The 24,583-nt window shown below is 35.9% G+C and overlaps 1 long non-coding RNA gene and 1 other non-coding gene across 2 annotated transcripts in view; one reads left to right on the top strand and one right to left on the bottom strand.

The window, feature by feature from the left end:
• The first annotated feature begins 427 nt into the window (after nt 1-427).
• Nucleotides 428-24,583, top strand: part of LOC125617142 — a 37,711-nt gene continuing 13,555 nt past the window's right edge. Inside the window, exons 1-2 of the long non-coding RNA XR_007348013.1 lie at nt 428-661; nt 7,543-7,764. This is a non-coding gene — a long non-coding RNA (uncharacterized LOC125617142). The remainder of the gene's footprint in view (nt 662-7,542; nt 7,765-24,583) is intronic.
• Nucleotides 9,718-9,818, bottom strand: LOC125618246. Its single transcript, XR_007349507.1, has one exon. It is a non-coding gene; the product is annotated as a small nucleolar RNA U13 (small nucleolar RNA).

The raw sequence follows: 24,583 nt of genomic DNA, 5'->3' as shown, positions 1-24,583 counted from the left end.
ATATCAACAGACTTGATATTTTGAAAGAGCCTAGAGCCTAGATACAAAGTCATTTGGCATTAGCTCTTTTGTTAAATACTTGGAAAAACATACCCACGCAGATACTTAATGAATAACAGCACTTGCCCTGACCTTATTGGTCCCATAGTAAGGCTTTAGGCACTTATATATGTCAAATAACATATACTTTAATCAATCTATTCTTACCAATTTTACTTTCTGTTTTTGGACAGCTTCATCTCTTTCCATGTTACTGAATTAAGAAAACATAAATATTTATAAAGAAAATATAATTTCTTCCACAAAAACTGGTTTCTATGGAGTTAAAGGATAATTATGCATGGATATGTCAGGACTTGCCGACTGTTTTTCATCAGACATGCCTGATTTTTTTATGCCTTGCTTAGTTCCACGATTTATGTAATAGTATTTATTAAGCAGCTACCACCTTAGATAGCTGTATGCTTTATCCTTCTGAGGTCTAAAGTCATATTCACCTGCATGAAGGATGAGCGGGGTTCATCAGAGAGTGGAGCTGTTTTGATCATCTTGCTTCGTTTGAGGAAGTACAGCAGGAGAGGTTAAGAAAGAGCAAAAGCTCTGGAATGCTACTGAGCAGGATCCAGATATAAGCTCTGCTTCATTCTGACTTTGAACCTGGGTAAGTCACTTTAACCCTTTAAGCCTCCATTTCTTCATTTGTAAGGTGAGGATTGATTGAACCTACTTGTTGTAGGATTAAGTAAGTATTAACATGTAAACAGATTAGTGGCATGCCTTCTGTGTAATCACAAATAACTACCTGGTTATCATGTATGATTCAGAGACAGAGGAAAGAAAACGCAATCAGCCTTTCCACAATATACTAGTCAGATTTCGTCTCTGAATTAAATCAGTGATTTGCAAACTACAAAACAAATTTGTACGCATGTGTGTGCGGGTGCACATACACACGCTGGTTTCTGAAGGGGAAATTGGACAACGCCTGGAGATTTCTTTGACTATTCCAACTCTTGGTATGGAGAGATCACTGTTGGCATCTAGTGGGTAGAAGTGGTGGGGTGTGTATTTCTGAACATTGTACCCTTTCACAGGCAATCCCTACTTTCCCCACCCCACCCTTCATTGAGGAATTATCTGGTTTAAAAATGTGAGTAGTACTGAGGTTAAGAAACCCTAAAACAAATGGGAAGGAATCCTTATAAGGATGAGTCACAAATAAATCCTAATCAAGAAACCTGTTTATCAACAAATATGTTGCCCTTCTACTCCGAGGTGTAACGTCATTACCTTGCAGCTGTGGATCCGTTTGTAGGTTCCATAGCATTGTCATATACATTAATTGTTTAATTCTGACACAAACCCTAAGAAAGCCAACTGGATTGGAATAATCACTCCACTCCCCCCACCCCCACCCACCTTTTATTTTGCAGTTGAGGAATTAGGCCGAGAGGTTGACTTTCTCACAGAAACACAGATGGTAATTAAACCCAGATGTTCTGAGCCCCAAATACAGTGCTTCTGCCACTCTCACATGCCCAGCACTGCATTTCTTTGTGGAATGTGGGAGACATTTTAGATGTGGTTCCTCCTCTCAGATTCTTCTTCAGTTGTTAAAGATTCACATCCATGAACCTATTTATACCTCTAGGGCAATAAGAGGTACATTCCTCCCCTTCCCCAACATGACAGAAAATTGCAACACAGTTAACCTGAAACCAAAGAATTTTCTTTCTCCTAAACCTCAGAGGTCTCTTTTTTTTTTCAACATAAATGTAGTAACTAGTCTGCAAAACAAGGGTGCTACCCTTTCTTTACAATCTGTACTTTTGTAGCATATGCCATCGTGTTCCTTTTTCCCCACCAGTCCTCCTACAGAGCCCAGATGGCGCCTGGCCTGCTCTTGCAAACTTCTGATTGCCTCTGCTTCTTTTGCATGCCCAGCCTTCTCCTGAGCACTTGAGTGTGAGTAACTTGAGGTTTACTGATATGACGTCTAACTTGAGGCCCAGATGTTAAAATATTCTAAAACGCAACCAGTTTAGACATGTTAACTTTGTTCTTCTCAGATCAGAGGCTATCAGCATGTCAGCACCTGCAGATGATTTCAGGAAGTTTTAGAAAGCAGTGATTTTTAAAAAAAATTTGGATTTCATGAAATTTAATTTGGAAAAAAAAAAAGACAGAAAATGCCTAGTCATTGCATTGCTGCCTGATATCTCTAAAGAACAATGTACCTTCCTCTTTGCACATGCTGTGTTTATGCTGTCAAATTAGTTTGATATTATTTTGACAAATGAATAAAACTGATTCAAGCTGACATTCAGTCACAAAGAAGTTTTAATACCTAAGCTATTAAAAAAGCAGCCCAAACACTAGGTAATAATCCTTTCCACAGCAGAAATAAACAGACTCATGATTAATTTAGTGCATACTTATTTTCAAAAAGTTATCAAAAGACTTTTAGAAAACTTTATTCATCAGGAGTTCATTGATGATCATAGTAAAATTTGCCCTCGAATTTCTTATTCTGAAACATGTAACCAGTATCAGCACACACATTATCCAGTTTTATGTTAGTATATATTTTTTTAACAAATAATATAAAATTCAAGATTACTTGTACCCGAATAGTGAAGTTTTTGTTTGTTTGTTCCTATGTTTATTTTACTTTGAAAATTATACCTAATGAAAATCATTGCAAGTTCAATGGTGCTTTACAGACAGATGACTTGGAAAGACTCAGACCTACGCTGGCTTCTTCCTGCCTAAGGACATGGAGGGAAGTGGAGTGTAAAACAGAATCCTTCTTGATTTATTTTTACTTGGGTGGCTTTGGAAGTTACTCAAAACTTATGTGCTCCATAAAAGACAGAACTGAAAGTAGTACAAGATGCAGCTTAAGCAGAAACTACCAACTAGAAATATTTTCCAGAGTCCACCCCCGCCCTGTGTGGTGGGCTGTTAAGTTACCCTCCAAACTGATCACATAAGTTATGCCAATGCAGGAAGGATGCATTTTTTTCCCTAAGCATCTTTCTCTATATAATTCCCCTGTTCAAAGCGCTTCATAGATTCTCCTTGCTTTAAAGAATTTAATCCTTAATATGTATACAGAGACCCTTATGGATTAGGTTTCTGACAAGTTCTTTTGCCTTCTCTGACACCAGTCAAACAGGCCAACACGTGCAGGGAACTGCCAGCAGTTGTTTCCTGTGGAGTGACTGCTCTGTCCTAGAACAGGGCTTGGTGTGACTTGCCATTGGTAGAGTTTGAAGAGGGAAGCTGGTGAGGGAGGGACATAGGATAGGTTTGTAGAGATCAACTTTAGAAGCTTCATGTGCCCGTTTAAGGACTCAGAATTGATAGAGTCCCTGAAACTTTACAAACTGATTTTTATAGAATGAATTGCTTTGGAAGTCCTTGTTTTTAAAGTGGTAAAGGAGGCCACTTTCTAACATTAAGCATTTGAGTTGGAAAAAAAAAAATGGCATACCAACATAAAGAAATCTATAATTTTCCCTTATAACTTCCTTGTGGGCATCAGTTCATTGACCGAATGGTTTATTGAGAGTTTAAGAAGAGACAAGTTTATGACATGAACAAAGACAGCTTTTTACGTCCCCCATGACATATGCAATCCTTTGGTGGACGATTAGGCAAGAAAATGAAAAGAAATTGTAAATTATACATTAAGAAAGACACAAAAGGTGCTGAAATAGAAATGGAAAAGGAAAATTCTCACTTTTGATAAATGGCAGGCAGAGGTCTGATTGCAGTACTGGTATTTAAACCATGTCCCCAGAGATAAGAAGTAACCAACCATTCCAAAGAGAAAAGATGAGCATTCCAGGAAGAGGGAATGGCTAGAAGAGGGTTAGATAAAATTGCAGAGCTGAGAGGTCAGTGTGGCTGGATTCTATGGGGTGAGGAGGAGAAACGCATGAAATGAAATTGCAAAGGCAAAAGCCGGAACCTTCAGGGAGTTGTAAATTCTGCTAAAGATCTTGAATCTTTTTCTCATTTTCTCTTGGAGGACAGGATGCTGTGTATTTACAGCATGGCTACATAGATTTTTTTTTTTCATGAGTTATCTAACACACACACACATACACACAATTCTTTGAGTATAATTCTTAAAAAAATACTTAGATTGAAAATGCTTGTGATAATTTTTCTATGAAAGATATTCTAAAATTGTTACAAATTTAAAAAGAGTCATTTAATTTTTTTGGCTTACTGGACAAAAAGGGAAAAATATACACCATTTTAAAGTATCTTTTAAGCAAAACGTAACATCTTAATCTTCCAGCTGTTCAATAGTTGTTGAGTCTATAAAAGGTTATTTTGACTTGCAGAAAAGAATTTGTGAGAAGGTTTTAGTTAAGCAATCTTAAAATGACATCTCTTTCCTTGGAGCCACCAATCATCCATTTTATCCTTCAGTGTATGTCATGCTCCATGGAGAAAACAATTCAGTTGAGCTGTATCCTAAGTCAGGGAGGCTGATATCACTTACAGGCCAGCTTCTTAGGTAAGGTTTCATTCCCTTTGGTGCAGGAAGATGTTTGTTCTCTTGATGCAGCCTGGAACATTGTGATTTGGACTGTGGCAGGGTGCTAAATACACATTGTAGGTAAAAATGTAGGTCCAAAAAGGGTAACTTGAGAAATAGTGTAAAAGTGTTATTTCCTTAAATATCACTCCACCATTTAGAAACATTGGCTGACTGTTCTATTAACTGAGTTAACACATACAGTGTAATAATTCCAATATTAAATAGTAATTGGAGCAAGACTGAAGGTGTTTTGAAAACCCAAACCCTGTTTGGATAAATTGAGATACTCATTTACTCAAGTCCTGAGTATAAAGTATAAAGAGAAAAAGAACATGGACTCTGGGTGACCACTGAACTGAATAAACATCATCTGCCATCAGGTTTAAACTTATGTTCGTGTCCAGCTAAATTTACAACCAAGCCATTAAATCAAATGAAAAAAAAAACATTGATGCTCTTTTATTCTGAACTTTCAGAATCCTTTTTATTTCTTTTTCATTCAAAAATGATTTGTCTTATATACCAACATAACTTTATTTGATTGTCATTCTCTATTAGCCACATTCCTTTTTAACAATGCAGTGAAATTATAATGAAGAGTGGAGTTATTACAAGCTGTCCTGTATGTGAGTTATACAATATGCTGAGTGGGTCCTGATGAAGCCACACTTATCTAATTATAATGAGGCCAACTCCTTGAAGAGCACATGTTTGTGTCTCATATAACTAATTAATGAAGACTGAAATAATTGATGGTGAATGTAACAGAAGGATACCAGGAGATACTGAAGTTTATCTCCTTTTTCACCATTGGTTCTTTATCTATGGTACTAATATTAATTAATTTGACAAAATAATAGTTTTGCTTTCTATCCAAATGCAATAAACTGTATGAGATTAAAAGAACTTCCAGTAAGTTACAAACGGTGGTTTATTATAGAAAATTGAAATGAATACCAAATAGTCATTTTTCAATTACTTTCTTAAATTTTCAGATCATAGTAGTCTGTTTTCATAAGTCATAAAATGGTATGTGAGTCCAAGCTCAGTTTATTCATTTAAAAAAGACCAAAACTTTAACTTTTTAAAGTTATGTCATCTTTTTAAAGCTTTTTCCTTAAACATGACAACTAAGGGCCGCACTGATTGATCCTTCCAGAAGTGAAACAAGCCTCATTTCCATGATTTGAAATCCAAGTAAATTTTTAAAGTTTGCTTCTATAGCAATGCAATGGCACCAGTTGACTGACACCTGTGGAACTGAAGTGAGTAAAGGGATTTTTAATAAAATTGAGTAGGGGAGAAAGATAAAAATAAGAAAAATATTATAAGAGAGGAAGAGTTTCATGAGTGATGAGCCTACCTATAGTAAATAGGAAAGCTGAGCTGGCCGAGAAGAAAGAGGGAAAGGTGACCCCATAATCACAAAGAAGTTTTATAAGAAAGATATTACAGTTTGCTTTGAAAGCAATGAGAGATCAGTAACAAGGAACACCAGTCCCCAGGTTTCACGGGTCAGGTGTTCTGGGTGAAATGAGCCTTTTCTCCTTCACATTTAACATCTTTTCTTTCTTAGTTTTGTTTCTTGATATTATAACCACATCTCCCTTCCCCAGTCCCACATAGAACAATTAGAATTAACAAATAACAGCTAATTGAAAACATAGAAGTTTTGGGTAAAGATTCCATCCTTGTACTAAAAAGTCCAAGTATCTTTCCTCAAATTGTTTTGCATAATGTCAAGTTACATATAATTTATATTTTTAAATTATTATATTAACTTGGGTTTTCCAGATTTGTGCCTAATGCTTTAGAAAAATCTCACTGAATTTATGAGGATACACATTCCAAACATGTCTCCATGTTCCCTTTCTGGTAGGGTACATTTTTCTCATTTTGAGCTACCATGTGTTTTTCACTTGGAGGAAAATGAAATGTGCTATAGACGACATCAATCTTTTTAGTCTTTTGTCTCTTTTTTTGATGGTTGAAGAGAGAGCTATATGAGTTTCTCTGTCTTTTACTTTCAGTACAGATAATGCATCAGCTTTTCTGAAGGGTCTGACTTCCACTTTTCATGAATACTTGAGAATAGAAGTTAAGGTTTTACATCAGTTCTTTATTGAGATTTGTGGGGCTGTATCAATACCTGCTTTGTTGGAAGGGAGGGATAAATTCATCTACTAAACCCTTATCAGAGTGGCTATGGCTATGGGGAAGACAATTGCTACTGAATACTCAATGTTTAAACAGAAACACTTTAACCAATGTTAGGTATAAATTTAAAAGTTTGAACACTATATAATTCTTATAGAGAAACTAATTTGTAAATAGTGCATTTTTAACTTAAATTTTCAGTTTTTTAATAGAAGAATGTGATAGAAAAGTTGCAAAGTTACAAGGTGTTTTGAATTTATTTTCCTTATTAACAAAATAAAAATAAAAACAAAGAACAGCAGTAAAAACTTTACCTTACTACTTAGTTCAAAATCTGAGACTTAGATAACAAGCTTCATGAAGAACTTTCAATTCTTTGTTGCTCACAAATGAACCTCAATATAATTACATGGGCAATTAAAAAATTTACACATTCATGCTAAGTGTGAATTACATGATTTCTAGAACTAAGCAAAATGAACACAAGTTACAGTGTACAATGTCATGGTAGGTAAATGGCCTGTTAATTTTTTTTTTCCCAGATCAGTTTACATAGTGTAACTATACCTTTATTTTATCTACCTTTAAACTCAACTCACCCAACGGTAAAGGATCTGAACTAGTAATACAGTCTAGATAACAGATAAGATGGGATCACGTGGGACAAATGGAGTCTTTGTTCTCTTTTTTTTTTTAAAAAAAAAAAACACCTTTGAGACAGGCACTGGCACTCAAAGACATTTTGCTCATCACAAGCCTAACGCAGAGTTTATAGCCCATTGATGACAAAAATAAATTCTTTCAAACAGAAATATTTTCTCTTATAGGATAAAGACAATTTTATTTGTGGACAGAGTGCCCATGGAGGGATCTTATAATCACATCACCCAATTTCAGATTCATCAAACACATGCAATATCTAAGTCTAATTAATGGAAGATGGGACGACATGAACATCTGTTACAGTGACATGATAAGAAGATGATGCTTTGTGCCTTCAGTCCAGGTGCTTTACAAGCATTAAGCTTCTCAGTACCTTTGTGATCTAGGTAAGCAATTCTCTGTGTTCTGCCTTCCCTTTGTATCTAAGACGGCTGCTGATTATTTTTGAATGTGTGATGATAACTATGAATTTAAAATGTCTAATTAAGTTTTCTCATTAGGGACCATATCTAGTTCTGTGTTTTACATGCTATCTTAATGAGGATGAGGACCACATGTCTTCATAATATCGCTTCTATTCTATCTGTTAATGTGACCTCATCCACAAAGCAAATGCTCAGAGGTGGCTTTCTTAGTATGAACATGCATGAGGATGGCTTCAGTGTCCTCTTCTGACCTGCTGAAAGTGGGGGTGGGGGGTGAGGGATTTCAACACAGTAGGTCAAACCAGGTGGCTTTGCCTGTTTTTATGGCTGCCTGTCACTGGAGTTAACAGTCAGGGAGGAGCTGGTGAAGACCAATGGATATGCAGACAGAGTAGCTATTAATCTATATATATAGGATTGTCAGCTATATGAGGAGAAAATATTGCAGGGCAGCAAAAGGATGCTTTGTTTGGATGTATAAATAGCCAGTAAGGCTTTTAACTCAAAGGGAAGATAGAATATGCAGTCTGTATAATTTTATGTGGTATTGTGGAACTCACAGAAACACTGAGACTAAGTGGACAACAGGCATCAGGTAAAACATCTGAGTGACTACATATTCTGCAGCCTGATTGAGTTGACCTAATATTTCTATTTCTTATTCATATAGTACATTCTTAGCTAAATTAAAATTTAATTTCAATAGAACGTTTGTTGCTATTCCCTGTGATACCGCTGCAAAAATGACTGCTGCTGAATGATACTTTTATGCTGCCTTTTTGACTTTTAGAGAGGCAGGGCACACAGAAAGTAGGAGAAAAATATCAATTCTCTTTTCTCTGTAAAACTGATATTTGATACAATTTTTAGTGTGTTTCTTCATATATCCAATGTTTTTGGTCACATAATTCACTTATTTTAGAATTTGGTATCAAAAAGTGGTTTTCTCAAGGTCTTCATACAAAAACTGTGCCTCCTATCATAGTTACTTTGTTGCCTTGACTCTCAGGAAGTTCAAAGATAAATTATGATGATACAGTCTTTATATAATGAAGTAATTTGCTCTTCTATTTATATAAAAGCAGTAAAATCAGGCAGAATTATATTTGGGTCATGTTAACTGTTGTGTTCATGGACATAGACTTATTGACTATATAACTCTTAGGCTAGTAAGGCTTAGAATGTCTGTTGGTTCTAGGAAATTGACAATTTTTTGACACCAGTGTTATTAACCTCTATTTAGAGAAAAATGTAATGAAAATTGGAATTATGGTCCCCTTGTTCACTGTTAGCAGGTAGCACAGAGTGCTCTGAAGCAAAGAAACTTGGATTCAGTTAGACTGACATGAATTTGAATCATAGCTCTTCTACTTCTTATCTGTTTGATTTGGGGCATATTGCTAGCATTCTTGAATTTCAGTATTCTGTCTGTGAAATGTGTAGTGCTTTTAAAATGGTGCCTAGCACAAAATGTAAGCATTCCATAAACATTGACTACTATTGCTAGTGATAATTATTCATTAAAACTTAAACTAGATAAAATTGTTCAAAATTTGAAAGCAGGTGTTTCTAAATGATTTTGTATCATGCAAAAGAAATATTTTAAAGATCATTTCTTATTGGTGTATTATCACTGCACGTAATAGTGGGCTTTGTTGTTATATATTCATACATACACATAACATAATGCAAAATAGATATTAATGAACTAATGTACATTTTATCTTTGGATGTAGAGGTTTTACAAACATTCCTCTATGTGCATTAAAATTATAAAAAATGTCTTAATAGCTTTTATTGTCCAACATGAAAGTCTAAAATATGCATAAGATTTCACTCAAAATATAATTACATTTTTATTTAAGAATGCTTAAACTGTGATCAGTGTTTTCATAGGATGAAATTTTTTTTTCATGTCAGACAGGTTATGTGCTGATGTTGTAACAAGTTTAGAGGGAGGCACATCACACACAATAGCGTGAACACCCAATCATCACGCTTATGAACTGAAGGATCAGGATGATATCTTAATAATCAAAATTGGTCAGAGTCAAATGATTAATGAGTTATGATTAAATAATGTCTTAAGGTGCTATAGTTCTAAATATCCAGAAATTATAGCACTAATTTTTATAGTCTACATGTCTATGGGTAGGACTATGTATCAGTTCACAAATACATTGTCTTCTAAAATTTCGCTTATAAGTCACATTTAATTTCTTAAAACTCAAAATGAATTTTCTTACAACAAATATAAATGCTGCCTTGTTTTTCTTTATCCCCTTTTCCAAAGCCAATTTAATCCATAATAATAAAGCTGAAGTTTTGTGTTTTCAAGAGAATATAGAAAACAATGCTCTTGCAACACTTCTTTTATTCTAAAGCTAATAAAATATACTTAAGCATACAGAATATTTGTTAAGTATTTTAATTAAATATTTTCCCAATATGCAACCTATAATCAGGAAATATTGAAAAAGGAATAATTATAAAATTTATTTTGAATGAGTTTAATTATATGTGGGCAAGGAGGCCAGAGTGAACTTCAGGGCAGATCTCAGTGGAGTTTTCTGGGTCCTTTCTGTGATTATGGAGGTTCAATTCAATAAATACAATTTTCAACGGAACCTTCCTCATTGAGACTTTTTGCTGAATATTGCAGTGAACACAAAACTGAATAAAAGACCATCTCTGTGGGGCTAGGCAGATAGCTCCAAGCACTCTCTGCCATTGAGCTATCTGCCTAGCCCCACAGAGGTCTTCTTTGCTGGCTCATATTCCCTAAAGGCCTCTCTCTTCATTAGTCAGTACAAAGAGAATCTGAGAGAAACCTAGTTTATTAGGCATTCAACTCAGTTCTTAGGTAACGTCCATGTGCTTCTCAGATTCCACTTTTGGGAATGGGGAGAGTGATTAATTCTCACAACAATGAGCTGGTCTGGGTTTGAATCCAAGCACGGCCATTCCTATCATATGTCCCCTTAATCTTTCTAAACTTCAGTTTCTTCATATGTCACAAGGAATAGCAATAGCTCACAGGATTGTGATGAGAAATAAATGAAATAATGGATATAGAGCACGTCTCATGGTGCTCAGCACTTGGTAATTGCTCAATAAATTACATCTGTGATTATTATTAGTTTTAAAGATATCATGGTACAGGTGCTAAGAGTGATCCTTGAGGGTCAGGCAGATGATGAACTGTCATGTCATATAGCTAATTCAGACTCCAAATGCCCAGCATATAGGAACAGGTGGGACGATGGACTTGAAATTACCATAGTGGAGGAGGTGAGAAGGTGAGAAGGCAAGAGGAAGTTCTGATGGCCAGGAGGGAAACTCTTGGCCAAGGCTTTGTCTTGTGAATTGTGTACTTCTAATTTGGACACTAAACGTAAGACAAAAATACACCCTGACTATTGTTTGTCAAAGATAATTTTTTTTAACATTATGCAAAGATCAAATCTGAAATTTGGGCAAAGTGGAATTTCAGATCTTTTCACTCAGTGGAAACAATTATGAAAATTCAATGCAGAAATAATGGAATGTAACAGCATGTGAAAGCAAAATTTCAACTTATTTCTTGGAATTTATGGGCAGAAGTGAGAATCCCCTAAACAATAGCACATGTTAACATGGCTATAATCGATTTTTTTGAAAAATAGAAAGGGTCCCTTGAGACTCATTTATTTGAATTATATTCTGCTTTGCTAGGGAATTCTCAGAACTGGGCTGATTAAGTCCATAATATGTTTACGCCTATGATTGAATCTCGTAGGTTTTTGTGCTATTCAGCCACTATTTTTAGCCAAAACCAAATGGTGGGTCTGATATTTGATATAAGATTTTCAAGACAGGGGAGAGAAGTTAAGTAATTTCCATTAGTGAATTAATATATTTTTTTTGCTAAGTATAAAGGGACCTTCATGAAAATGTATCTCCAGAAACATGGATCCTCAAAATGAAGGTCTGTCACCATGGAATTTCCATTGCCTAGTGGACCTGTATAAAAGTAGCCCAAGAAGGAGGCCAGTCATTTTCCTTTTTGCTTTTGATCCACTCCAAAAATTACTGGAAAGATTAAATAATATGCAGTCAAGTTCACTGTGTTGGCAAAGGCAAGATTTTATTGATCATCTGATACAGACATGTACTAAATAATTTAAAGATCTTTCTCATATCATCTATTTATTTTTGACAAAATTAAATTAATACAGAAGCAATATTATCATTATTTAAGGAGGTAAATTCTAAAACATTTTTGGTATAAAAGCTGATGCAAATATGCTCTGGGTAGTACATCTTGAACTTATAATGACCTTTGTCCTACAGAAAACAGCAATGCCTAATCTATTCTTGGATTTTTTATTATGCAGTAGACAGGACAATGTTAGTATAAAACACATTGTTAAAACTGAACAGAAACAGTCTGAATAAACTGTTGTAAACCTTCAATAAAATGAAGAGGTAACAATTTCTACAAAAGGATTGCTCCATTCTGGGCCAAAATTATAGTTCTGCAAGGGTGTAAGAAGTTCACCAGATGGGAGGCCACTTGAATTTGCAACCATATATATCTTTTTTCTTCTGAAAGAAAGAGGCATTTGTTTCCTGACATGTTATCAGGAAAATTGTTCATTTTTATTCTTCATCTGTCACTCAAAGTTGTCACTACATTTAGTGGCTATTTATTCTGCACATCATTTCTACCTCTAATAGTGCTGTCAGCCTGTCTGGTATTCATATGCCAGCAACACATTTCTTTATACTTCAAACACAACTTCTGGAAAACTTCCTCCTTCTGTTATAAATCCCAACTGAGTCATTGCAAAAAGTTCTAGTCTGCTCTCCCTTGTCTCTCTTCCTCATTTTTAATCAAAATGGGAACTAGTGATATTTTCCTTGATGAGCAGGGCCTTGTTTTCAATTTTTCCTTGAGTTGGAGTGTTTGATTCAAGTTTATCTCTCCATGCATTTCCACAGAGCCTTCTTTGTAAAATGACACCAATTCAAATTTGAGTGGTGGGAATAAAGAGGTAAATTGATCTGTAACTCTTATATCATAAATATTTCGATGAACTGAGCTCAATAGGAAGTATTGAGAAATAGTGAAATCAATTGTTATTACTCATTTTTTTTCATATTTGTCTCAGAGCTCAGAAGCTAATGTCCACAATGAAGTCTGAATAACAAACTGGGAATTCCATCTAATGCATGATTTAATGAAAACATTTTTCAAAGTAAGACAAAACAAAAACCCCAAATCAAACCAAACCCAAACAAAAACCTGAATACTCTAGTTCTTTCTTTACCAGTAATGTACTGCACAACTGTAAATAGGCTATTTAGGCTCTCTGGTCCAGTAATTCTTTTGGCAATAAAATGAAAACCAAAGTTATTATATACAGCAAAATTATTTACTAAGATTATTCTAGAAAAAATTGTATTAAGCTTTCTCAGTTTAAAAGCAATTAATACTGGGAAAAGATAAAGATGAAAACAGAATTGTTTGAAGCAATATTATCAATAATATTCTGAAATGAATTATCTAAGTGATCTTAAAAGAAAAAATTCCAGATGGTTTCAGAATTCCAAAAGGCATTTTAGTGTTGGATCTTATCTCGTTGGGATAGAAAGGTTTCATCATATACTATGGTTCAAAATATTTTCTAGTTTATGGTTGGTGAATATAGTCATAGAGAAGTCAGTAGGGCCAAAGAAGCTAAAAATCTATCTATAGAAAGAAATAATCTCCCAAAGAATTGTATTCCTCCTCACATAAGTGATGATTGAATTATACGATACTGGAAAGATGGATGAGAAGACTTAGGATCCAAATCCTCCTCCTTTTACTAAAAAGTCCCCCTCAGGGTCAGTTCTCTACATGTAAAATGAAAGGATTAGGCCAGATGATCTCTAAACTCTTCTCCAACTCAAATGTCTTATCAGTTTGTAAACTAATTAATATTGCATACAAACATGAGAAAGTTTAAAATATATAATTCAAAAAAGTTGAGACAAACATTTTGAATGGAGAGAAGGCACAGGTTGTAGCACTATGCATTTAGCTAAAAAAGACAAGATATACAAATGGTACCACTCTGAATCTTAAAAATGAAATCTGTATCCTGTGCATTGGATGATACACTAACACCTGAAAATATGAAGCAATGCTAGTAATTTGACCTTAGGAAAACTCCGTTCTTTCTGAACCAGTTTCTCCCCCTTGGCAATACTGACATTTTGGGATGGCTATTTCTCTGTTGTGGGGGGCTCTGCTGTATATTTCTTGATGTTTACCAGTTTCCCCTGACTGTATCCACTAGATGCCAGCATCAGCCCTGCTCCCCAAGTTGTGACAACTAAAAATGTCACCAGACATTTGTCTCCAGTTGAGGGTCACTTCTTTAAAATGAAATAGTGTTCTCTGGCTTCCTGTCTTAACCTATGCCAAAGGTACCAGAGTTGTGATACTCAGATGTGTTTGAAACAGGTACCCAGAGCCCTCTGTGTCATTTAGATTTTAAATGTTCTCTCTCTCTCTCTCTCTCTCTCTCTCTCTCTCTCTCACACACACACACACACACACACACACACAAACAAACAAAAAAATTTGGATTAGAATGTGAGGTAATAGATGTTCATTAGCTTGATTTAATCACTTCACAATGTATATACATTTCAAAAATTGTACCCATAAACATAGAATTTTCATTTATCAATTAAAATTAAGTAAATGAAAATTTAAGGAAAAACTATGAGGAGATCTTGAGGAGTCCCAAGGTTCAGCCCAAGGGCTTAGCTGAAATTTTGTACATGAGCAGCAAGAAGTCCCATCTTGAGAGAGACAGTAAAGTGGAACGGAAACTATATGGAAATAATACCTGCTATAATAAGAGCTTTGAATGATATTGAAGATTATTCAAAATGCCATTTTTCTCCTGGGGTGGGGGTCAAGGTTATGATTTTACAGTTTTTCCTATTCACTCCCATCAAGAGACCAGTATGAAAACTTAAAAAGTCTGGCCAGTTGAACACCCAACAATTTCAGAGATGCCAAGTTACTCTGTGACTAAACTCTCAGGTTGTGCAGCAGCTACATCACTGTAGGATGTTGACAATCTACCTTCCCTGCCAAATGACTACCAAAGAGAGCAATGCCAGAATTATCCAGTGCAAGAAACCATATAGGAACCTGGACAGGGCATGGATATTAGAGTCCTACAAGTTTTAGGTTTGAATCCTGACTCCATCATGTACTATTTATGAGATCCTGAGATTTCTCATCTGTAAAATGGGAATAAGTTGCCTTGGAAGGAATAAATGATAGGCTGGATATATTAGGAAAAATCAAATATACAATATTTGTTAAGTTCTTAGTAGAATATCTGGAATTTAGTAAGGACTCAATAAATATAAACAACATTGCCCATTATGCAACAATGTAGAGACTTCTCTTTTAGAGTTTTAAATATATATGTATGTAATCCCCTTTCATATATAAGCATGTGCTATGAGTGTACAAATGGATACTTTTTTAAAAAATAAAATGATACAATATGAGGAGGAAAGTTTTAGCTATGCCTAGAGAATAGAAAGAAGTCAACAGTGCGTTTTGATGTGAATAAAAGATCAGAGAAAGAATGTGAAGGTTCCAGGTTCCTGGAAAGGGTCATGGAGAGATGAATTCAAGGCAAAGCATCTGCATCTGCATTTCTTGTGGGCCTGTGCCATAATGCAGAGTTCTGTGCTGCCCAGTCCCTTGGGAGAGGGTGGCATTTCTTGATAAGGGCTCTCTGAATTTGGATATCCCTGGGGGCTCTGGCTTCTCTATATTGTTTCCTTTTCTTCCTTGACTTCAAGGGAAATAGGAAGGAGGATCTTGAGCAATTCAAACTCATCCTGCTGATTCCAACCCCAGGAAGACAGCAAAGATATCTATCTGTCTGTCTGTCTATCTATCTTGTTTCAGTGTCATTCTCTCCCCACAGCCTTCTTATAGGAAGAGGTGGATACTCAAACAGTACTTTCAACCCCCAAACAGAGGATCCTATGAACATATGTAGCTTAACCCAAGGCTATTCATCAAAATGGAGTCTGACCTATGAGACTGCGAGTGTCTAGGAGAGGAGAACCCAAATTTGAAGGTCAGACAAATTCCTGTGTTTTAGGGGGTTGGATGGGGTAACTAGTTAATCAAACCCAATGTGATCATCTTAACTTCTTGGTTCTTCAACCAAGATGTCAGTCTGTGGATCTTGGTTTATTAGGAGGCACAATGTCTTCCATCAGAGGCAGGTCTAGCTGCTGTTTTAAGACACTCTTTGTCTTGGAAATTCTGCAGTGACCCCTGGTTTCCCTGGGTGTTGGCATATTTTTTTGCCTTTGTATCCTTGAGTCATATCCTGTCCTGATTTTTGTGGTTTCTTTGACTTATTTATTTATTTTTTTGTAGCAGGGGTGAACCCAGGGGTGCTTAACTACTGAGATACCTCCCCAGCCCTTTTTATATATTTTATTTAGAGACAGGGTCTTTCTGAGTTGCTTAGGGTCTTGCTAAGTTGCTGAAGCTGGCTTTGAACTCACAATCCTCCTGCCTCAGCCTCTTGAGCCTCTGGGATTACAGGCATGTGTGACTGCACCTGGCTCTTTGATTTTTTCCCCCTTCATATCCTTTTATCTGCTTTTGTTTACTTCTGCTTTGGGGTTTCTGTTCAATGTGTTCCTATAATTCGGTTTCATCTTCTTCAGTTCATTTTCTGCCAAGTTTATACTTCTTCATTTCATAATCCACTGTTGGTCAAGGTTCAGTGAAACAAGAGAGAGTCTGTGAGACATCAGCAGGGACTGCCCAGTGTTCTACAAAAGGGGATAAGAGAGATGAGCATCCTATATAGAATGCATTCTTCTAAACGTCCTTATACTGTTATAACTTAGCCAGATGCATGAACTGGCAGTGTATGTCAGCTCACTGGGGGCAGACCTTGTGATGAAGGAAACACTGGAAAGGAAGAAAAGCTCAATTAGATAGAATTATATGGTTCTGAATGGAAGAAATCTTTCCTTCAGTCCTCCTCATCTCCGTTTACCTCCTCACTCTCAGGATAATACCAGAGTTCGCAGGCGCTCAACCTGCACACGGGATGGGCTCTTCATCTGTTTTTTTTTTTTTTTTTAACCCAGAGGTCATTCTGCCATTTGATGTTTACTAAATATGGCATCTTGTTATCACAGAGGATACTTTCCAGAGACCAAGTGTGACAGCAAAAGCCAATTCTGGTCTCGGTTCACCCGTGCTTTGGAAAGAACACATCCTTTTAACGGTTTACTTCTATCTATTCCTGGTTTAAGTAAATGTTCTCTGACTTCCTTAGGATGTTTTTGGCTTAGAATGCAATTACATAGATATATTTCGTGATCGCATATTAAAGACAATATAATTTCATGTTGGCTTTCTGTTCTGAGTTGTTCTCCTTTATCTCTTTCTCCTCAGTGTCTAGTAGGTCAGGTTCATGTCATGCTGGCTAAAATCTTATTTCTAAATGAAATACATCATTCTCACTACCTAAAATTCTGCTTAAAATGAAAAACTTGGATTGATTTTAAGGACTAATACCAGGCAAGTTGTTAAATTCAGAGCGTATCTTATGGGTAACTGACAGCCATTAAGTCAGGATTTCAAAAACTGTCTAATAGCATGGGAAATGCTTAATATGAAATAAAAAAAAGCAAGATGCAAAGCCATATAGATAATATAATTCCAAGTAGTGAAAAAATAAAAAGAAAAAAGAAAACATATGAAAAGTATTGGAAGGAAAGCAGCAAATGTTATGAATTTATATCTGGTATAATTTTATTGCTGGTTTTAAATATTTTCCTTTGTGTGGTTCTATGCTTTCCAATTTTTCTTTTAGAAATGTATATTACATCATAATAAAAATTATAATTTTTTTTTGCTTAAACAGACCTCACTTATGATATATTTTCAAGTTACTTCTAGTTACAATTTCTCCAGAAACTTCTTCTCTTTACATTTATTGCCTTTTATATCTTTTATATACTAGGCATTTATATCTGGACAGCTCTCATCAGTAATGTATTTAATATTTCCTTGTTACTTATGTGTACAATTTTGTGTTTTTGTAATAAATAATACTGCATATAGTGCTGCTTGGTATATGGTAAGCGGAAGTGTTATTATTATTATTTTTAATCTTGGTGACCTAGAAGCAGAACTTTTAGCAAGGGGCAGCTTTCACCATAAGCTGGTAGCCAGACATCAAATTTAAATACAGTGTGGAAAGGGAAGGAGTGGCTTTGGAATACTTCATGTGAGCACATTCACATTCTCTCTATAACCCACCTGAGAGGAAGACATTAAACCCTTTTCTGAGATGAAGAAATGAGGGCTCAGTGAGGCCATAGGACTTTCCATAGGGCACATAGCCAGTAAGTACTACCTCCTTTTTCTTCCCCACCTACCCCTTTACTTTAATTGGTTGTAAACAAAGTAACCTGGCAATATGCATACACTCTGAGAGAAATCACACAACTGAAAATTTGTTTGAAAATGCATGATTGAACTGTGGGTGCTTGTGCATTTTAGAATATTTACTAATTCAAATCACAGTGACATTTTGTCTATGTTGTATGTAGGTTCCTTGCTTTATGTGCATGACTGTTTTTATTTCTTATTAACTCACTACTGTTACCAGTACACAGTGGCTTCCATCCAGATTCTCAATAAGTATGCTTATGTATCTATCAAATCTCACAATTTTATATTACTTGAATACTACTGCTTTGGATGCAGAGATGGCTTGGTGCATTTCATTATGTTAGCATTATATGTAGATTGATAAGTGCTAATGAGAAAACAAAGATGTCTAGACAAAACAACTAATGTGGGAGCTATAGCCATAATCTCATGTGCATCTTTATAAAATTGAAAAAATAAATTGGCCTATTTTTCAGTTAATTTTCAGTAAGAAGGTTGGAAGATGAAGGTATTATTAATGATACCGATATCAATACTTCCTAGTAGAGGACTCTCTTAAGTTAGTGATATTTTCTGAAGTGTTAAGATTATAGTTTGTCAAGAAATTTGTAATGTTTTGAACAACCCACAATAAAAAATTAAAAAAAAAATGTTAAAAAAAAAAAGATTATAGTAATACTCATTGAGTTCCATGTATATCGCTCAAATAAAGACACTTTGGTAAGGCCAACAAGGAAAGCTATGCTATTTAAATCACCCAGTGACAAGTATACATGATAGTTATTAGATTCCAAGTGTATTGTTGGAACAGAATTTTGATAAGTAACAAAATGATTATAATTGAAACACCACCAACAAACTCCTGGGTATGCTTTCCATATACCTCTAATTATGTCCCTGGTGTTCTGTTGGTTATTACATGGAATACAAACATGAAAAAGATCACAGTTCCTAGTGTCAAGGATCTTAGTCTGGTAAGTTATTTGTGTAACAACAAGGAAGCAAATAAACCAAATGAAAATGGGGAAAGGAGATGGTACCACGTGCTCTGAGTATAGAATGAGTCACTCTAAGGATATCAAGGAGTCCTGTCAAGTCCCCCAGAGGCAAAAAATCCGGCTAGATGGTGGTGAAAGTGGTTTTCCTAACATTTCACTGCCCTTTCAAAATGACGTGTACTGTTTGAAAGCAATGAGCCCTGTAGTTCTGATCCAGGCCAGTGTTGTATGCAAATAGAAATTCTAGAATATCTCAAGTAATTTACTTGTATTTCTCAAATATCACAAAGGGGATACATAGCTCGCAGAAAATTTTCTCAAAAATTCCCCTTTTCTCTTTCCCATGAGCTGCCTTCACACCCCACAGCTGTCCTCACTCCTCGCTTCTTCCTGAGCCATTTCTTCAGCCCCCAGCTTGGTCTGTTCATCCTTTCCTCTCCCCATCCTGTCCTGCTTTGCACCATAGTTGGCTTGCTATGCTTTGTTAAGCTCCTCTCCTCTTCCTTTTTGCAAGTGCTGGTTTTCTCTGTGGGTTCTCTGACGGATCTCCTCTACTCCTAATGTTAAAAGCATTTCTTTCTTTTGACATATTTTTTTTTTCTTCTCAGAAGACAGAGGAGGGGAAGATTCTGTACGAAGCTAGAACCATCTTTAGCAAGTTGGAAAGACTCCTAAATGAGTAGTTTTTGTGTTTTTAGAGATATGAGAATCTTTTTTAAAAATCTACAAAATCTGAGGTCCTGATCATTTTTCCTTTAATCTTTTTGCTATGTAATTCTTTGGTGTGCAAAAGCAAAAACTTATACATTTTTGCATGTCTGTTGTTTTACACTTCACTGTAGCTGTGATTCACTCAGGAAATAACCTTCAACTCTAAAAGTGCAGGTCATGATCATATATATTTAGGAAGTCATTCAAATGGAAGATTAAAAGACAAGAATTCCTATTGTAAATTTCCTCTTTCCTTAATCCATTCTATTATTGTCAAGTATTGTAAGTTTTGGTACTTTGGGTTTTCACGGTCTCATATGGAAAAAAGTGGTTTTTTTCATATTAATATTTATGACCTGGTATAAATGTTGTGACACAATCAATAACCACCATGAAAGAAATTATTTACCAAGACATAATATTTCTCAAATTGCTCCACTGAGTTAATAGCTATGACCATCAACACATGTATTATAGGAATGAATCTGATCAAGTGTTTCTGGATTCTGAGCTGAGAGAGAAAGTTTTGACTTGCTAAGTTGCTCTGATTCTATGCTGTATAAATGGTTACACATATGATTACATACACAGAAATAAATGTAGCTTAATGAGGACATGGAATATTGAATAAAAATTAACGAATATGTAAAAGTCTCATCCACCTTCTTTTCCACCAAATTCATCTCCAAACCAGAAATGCTAATAAGCTGAATGCTAGTAGATGTGAGCTTTCCCTACTAATGAAATGCTAATGAACTGACAGCTCAACCAAACCCCAGCACACAGTAGTTTCTCAAATTTTCATTGAATGAAAAAATGAAACCCCCAAATCAGAGCACAGAATGATGCAAAGTAGGAAGGACCTCAGGGTGTCCCGTTCATTTATAAACTGCGTATCTGGTCCCTGCATAATCACAGAGCGGCTGAAGATGATTCATCTGAAAGACCTATTTAAGGAAGGAAGTGAAAGTCATAGGCTAAAAAATGACCCATAATCAGGTGCTGACAGTTGTGTGTTGAAAGATTCTATGTAAAGCCAAACTTTCCAACCACAAAAAGGGACCTGTTTTGTTCAACATTTTGGAGTGAAGAAATTAAGGGGAAAGCTGAGCTAACATGAAAGGCTTAGAAACAGTTTTAACTTTCATGCTTGACACAGAAAAATAAAAGGAATCTACTGAATAGATTAAACAAATAAATGTCCAATCATGCATTTAATTTGAATTCCCATGAAAATTTGCAGAATTTCTAAGAAGATGCCAAAGTTTATTTTTGATACAAGATAGGCCATGTCATCTGCCAAAAACTGAACAGCCCCATAAAATTCAGCGCAGGTATTTGACCACTTAGGGGCAGAATGCTCAGATTATTAGTGCCCCTGCTGCTTCCTTATAAATTCACATATGCATTTATTTTCTCATGCACTTACTATTAATTTTTTGACTCAATATATAGTTAGTTACTTATTCACGCTGGGCATTGTGCTAAGTATGGAATATATGAAAAAAAAATGTCTTCTGCTGGGTGAGGCAGCACATAATTGTAGTCCCAGCAATTTGGGATGCTGAGGCAAGAGAATCACAAATTTGAGGCCGGCCTTGTCTATTGAGTGAGACCCTATCATAAAATAAAATAAAATAAGATTAAAAGGACTGGAGATGTGGCTTAGTGATAGAGTGCCCCTGGGTTTAATCCCAGTACCACAAAAAGAAAAAAAAAACGTGTCTCTCCCTTTTAGGGAATTTACAGTTTAAGTTTAGTTTGTGAGACAAGAAAATGGACTTTGTATAATGCTGAAAGTGCTGTGACAAAAATAAACCCAGATGCTAACTCCTACTGGGAAATTTAAGAAGGCTTCCAGGAAGGATTAATTCATGAACTGAGCTTTGAAAAATAATGGGTTTAACCAGATGCAGGAGAACATGGTTGCTAAATGCATAGATTCTACAGCCAGGTTGTCTGGGCTCACTCAGGTCCTGGGTTTGCCAGTGACTATGGATGACCCTGAGCACATTACCCACCCTCTCTATCCCTTGATTTTCTCCACGAGTGGGGATGGTAATAGTATCTACTACTCACCCTTCTTAGGGTTGTAGGGATGAATAAACATGTTAATATTTCCTAGTTAGAACTGTACCTGTCTCACATAAGTATAATGCCAATGTGTGGTGAGTAAATAAAGGGGAGGGGGGCAAGAGTGACAGGTGACAGATAACAGCTGGTGCAGTGGCCTGAAAGGGCATACATGCTACATTTAGAAAAGAATAGAGTAGATAGGTATATGTCTTGTGGCTGAGAAATACTGAAAGATAAATCTGCAGAGATTTGAAGGCTTTGGTGAAGAATGTGGTTCTTATCCTAGACACCATGAAGGACTTGAAAATATTTTAAGAGAGCCAGTGATAAGATTAGATTTGCATTTTAAACAGGTCAATCTGGCAGCACTCTGAAGGCAGGGAGGCAAATTAGGACAGTGTTTTCCCAAAGTACCTGATAAAAAGGCTCATCTGGGGTGCTGTTGAAAGACCCCTTCCAGTAGCCTCTGACACAAGAAGACTTGCACCACATCAATAATCGTTGTTTTAGCAAGCATCTCAGATTATTCCTGCCTTGAGAAAGCTTTTGCAAACACCAAGTTAGATGGTGATTATAAGCATTAAGATGAAAATGAATGAGAACTTAAAAATAATAGAAATGACGTGGATGGAGGGAAGGGGGCCAATTTGAAAAGGATGAAACAACAGGACATTGTGACCGATGGGGTGGAGCCAAGATGACACTTGGATTTTTTGGCTTGGGTGACTGGCAGAAAGAGGAAGAATGTGAAAGGAACAAGGTCTGGGAGTGAGATTAGTGAGATCAGATTCTGGCAGGTTGACTCTGAAGTGTCATTGGGAAGAAAACACAGTCAGAGGTTGCGTAGGCATGGCTGAAGTACAGGAAAGAGATTTGGAGTGGAGACATAAAATTAGAAGTCATCAACATATAAGTAGAAACTGAAGCCTGGAAAACCGGCAACATTTAATCAGTGGGTAGGGGAACACAATCTTATTTTATTTGTTTTTAAAATTTATTCACTCAACCATCCGTTTAACAAACAAGATTTTAAGTGCATATATTGAGTCAGGCACAATGCTACACACTTTTTCCATAAAGGAAACTGTGAAGAAATATCTAAGAAAAAATCAAGACTCCAAATGAGATGATGAATAAAAGTGAAAAATTTTCCTAGGATTTAGCAAGAAATAAGCTCATTGGTAACATAGGAAATAATAGAGTAAATTCTTCTGAGTGATGGATAAGGACATTGAATTTGAGATGTGCCTTGAGGCATGAATGGGAAGTGAGGAAATGAAGGTAATGAAGGAGAAGGAGGGATAGATGTGGGATGCTGAAATTGTTACTAGAAATCCCATCCTTCTGCCTGCCCCTGTGCAATGTTTGTTTGCTGTTACTCTCGTCAAGAGGGAAAGTCTTTTTCTTAACCCTTTAGTCTGGACTTTCTCACGTGACTTATGGGCATTAACAAACAGAATCTTGAAAGGTGGTTGTGTATTAGGGTTTGCACACTTTTGCTGTTCTTGGGAACCCTGTGATTTCAACACAAACCTGGACTAATTGGCAGGAGTCTTCCAGCCAGCCATCCTCTCACCCTGCCAGCAGCCACAAAAACTGATCACCAGTACCAACCACCAGACTTTGAACCAGACATTCAATCAGCCCCTGGTCAATCTACCCACTGACCAAAGCCTCCGAGGAGCTTAGCCAATTCTAGCAGAAGAACTGCCCAGCAAAACCCAGCACAAATTATTGATTGACAGAAAAGCGACTATGGTTTTAAGTTTTATTGTTTTGGAAAAGATTCATGATATAGAAAATATTAGCTGATATAATAAAACATTGAGTGTCGTGGATTTCAAGTCCTGGGGTTTATATATTTGTCTCTAAAACTTTGGGTTGGATTAGGGATTAGAAAAGCTATAGCTATTTTTAGTCTGGTCTTTTTTTTTTTTCCCCTCATCCGAATACCCTGCTCCATATGGAAATAATAAAACCATAGCATCTCAAAGTGGAATGGTTGGGACATTATTGATTCATGTCAGAATACAGAAAAATCTTAAAATAATTATGCTGAGTGAAAGAAACCAAGCCAAACAAATAAATAGAGTCCATTCTTTATACTTCCCTTTATATGAAATTAAAGGAAACGTTCACTCATCTATATTGACAGAAAATGGATTAACATTTTTCTGGGGATGGGGTGAGGGAAGAAGGAGTAAACTAACAAAGGGCATGAAGAAATTTTTATGGATGATAGATATATTCATTACCTTAATTGTAGTGAGGGATTTATGGGGGCATACTATGTAGAAACTCATAAAATTGTACATTTTAAAGGCGTGCAGTTTTAATACATTAATTATACTTCAATAAAAGTGTTAAAGAGGAAAAAAGGAACAAATAAAACTTTGCAATTGCATTCTTATTTTTTTTAAGGTTTGTTTTTTTTGGTACAGGGATCGAACCAAGGGGGTGCTTAACCACTGAGCCATATCTCTAGCCCATATATATA

This window comes from Marmota marmota, unplaced genomic scaffold, assembly GCF_001458135.2.
Source record: "Marmota marmota marmota unplaced genomic scaffold, marMar, whole genome shotgun sequence".
Classification (NCBI taxonomy): Eukaryota; Metazoa; Chordata; class Mammalia; order Rodentia; family Sciuridae; genus Marmota; species Marmota marmota.
Note: the sequence above shows the minus strand (reverse complement) of the source record. Positions and strands in the feature narration are given on the sequence as shown.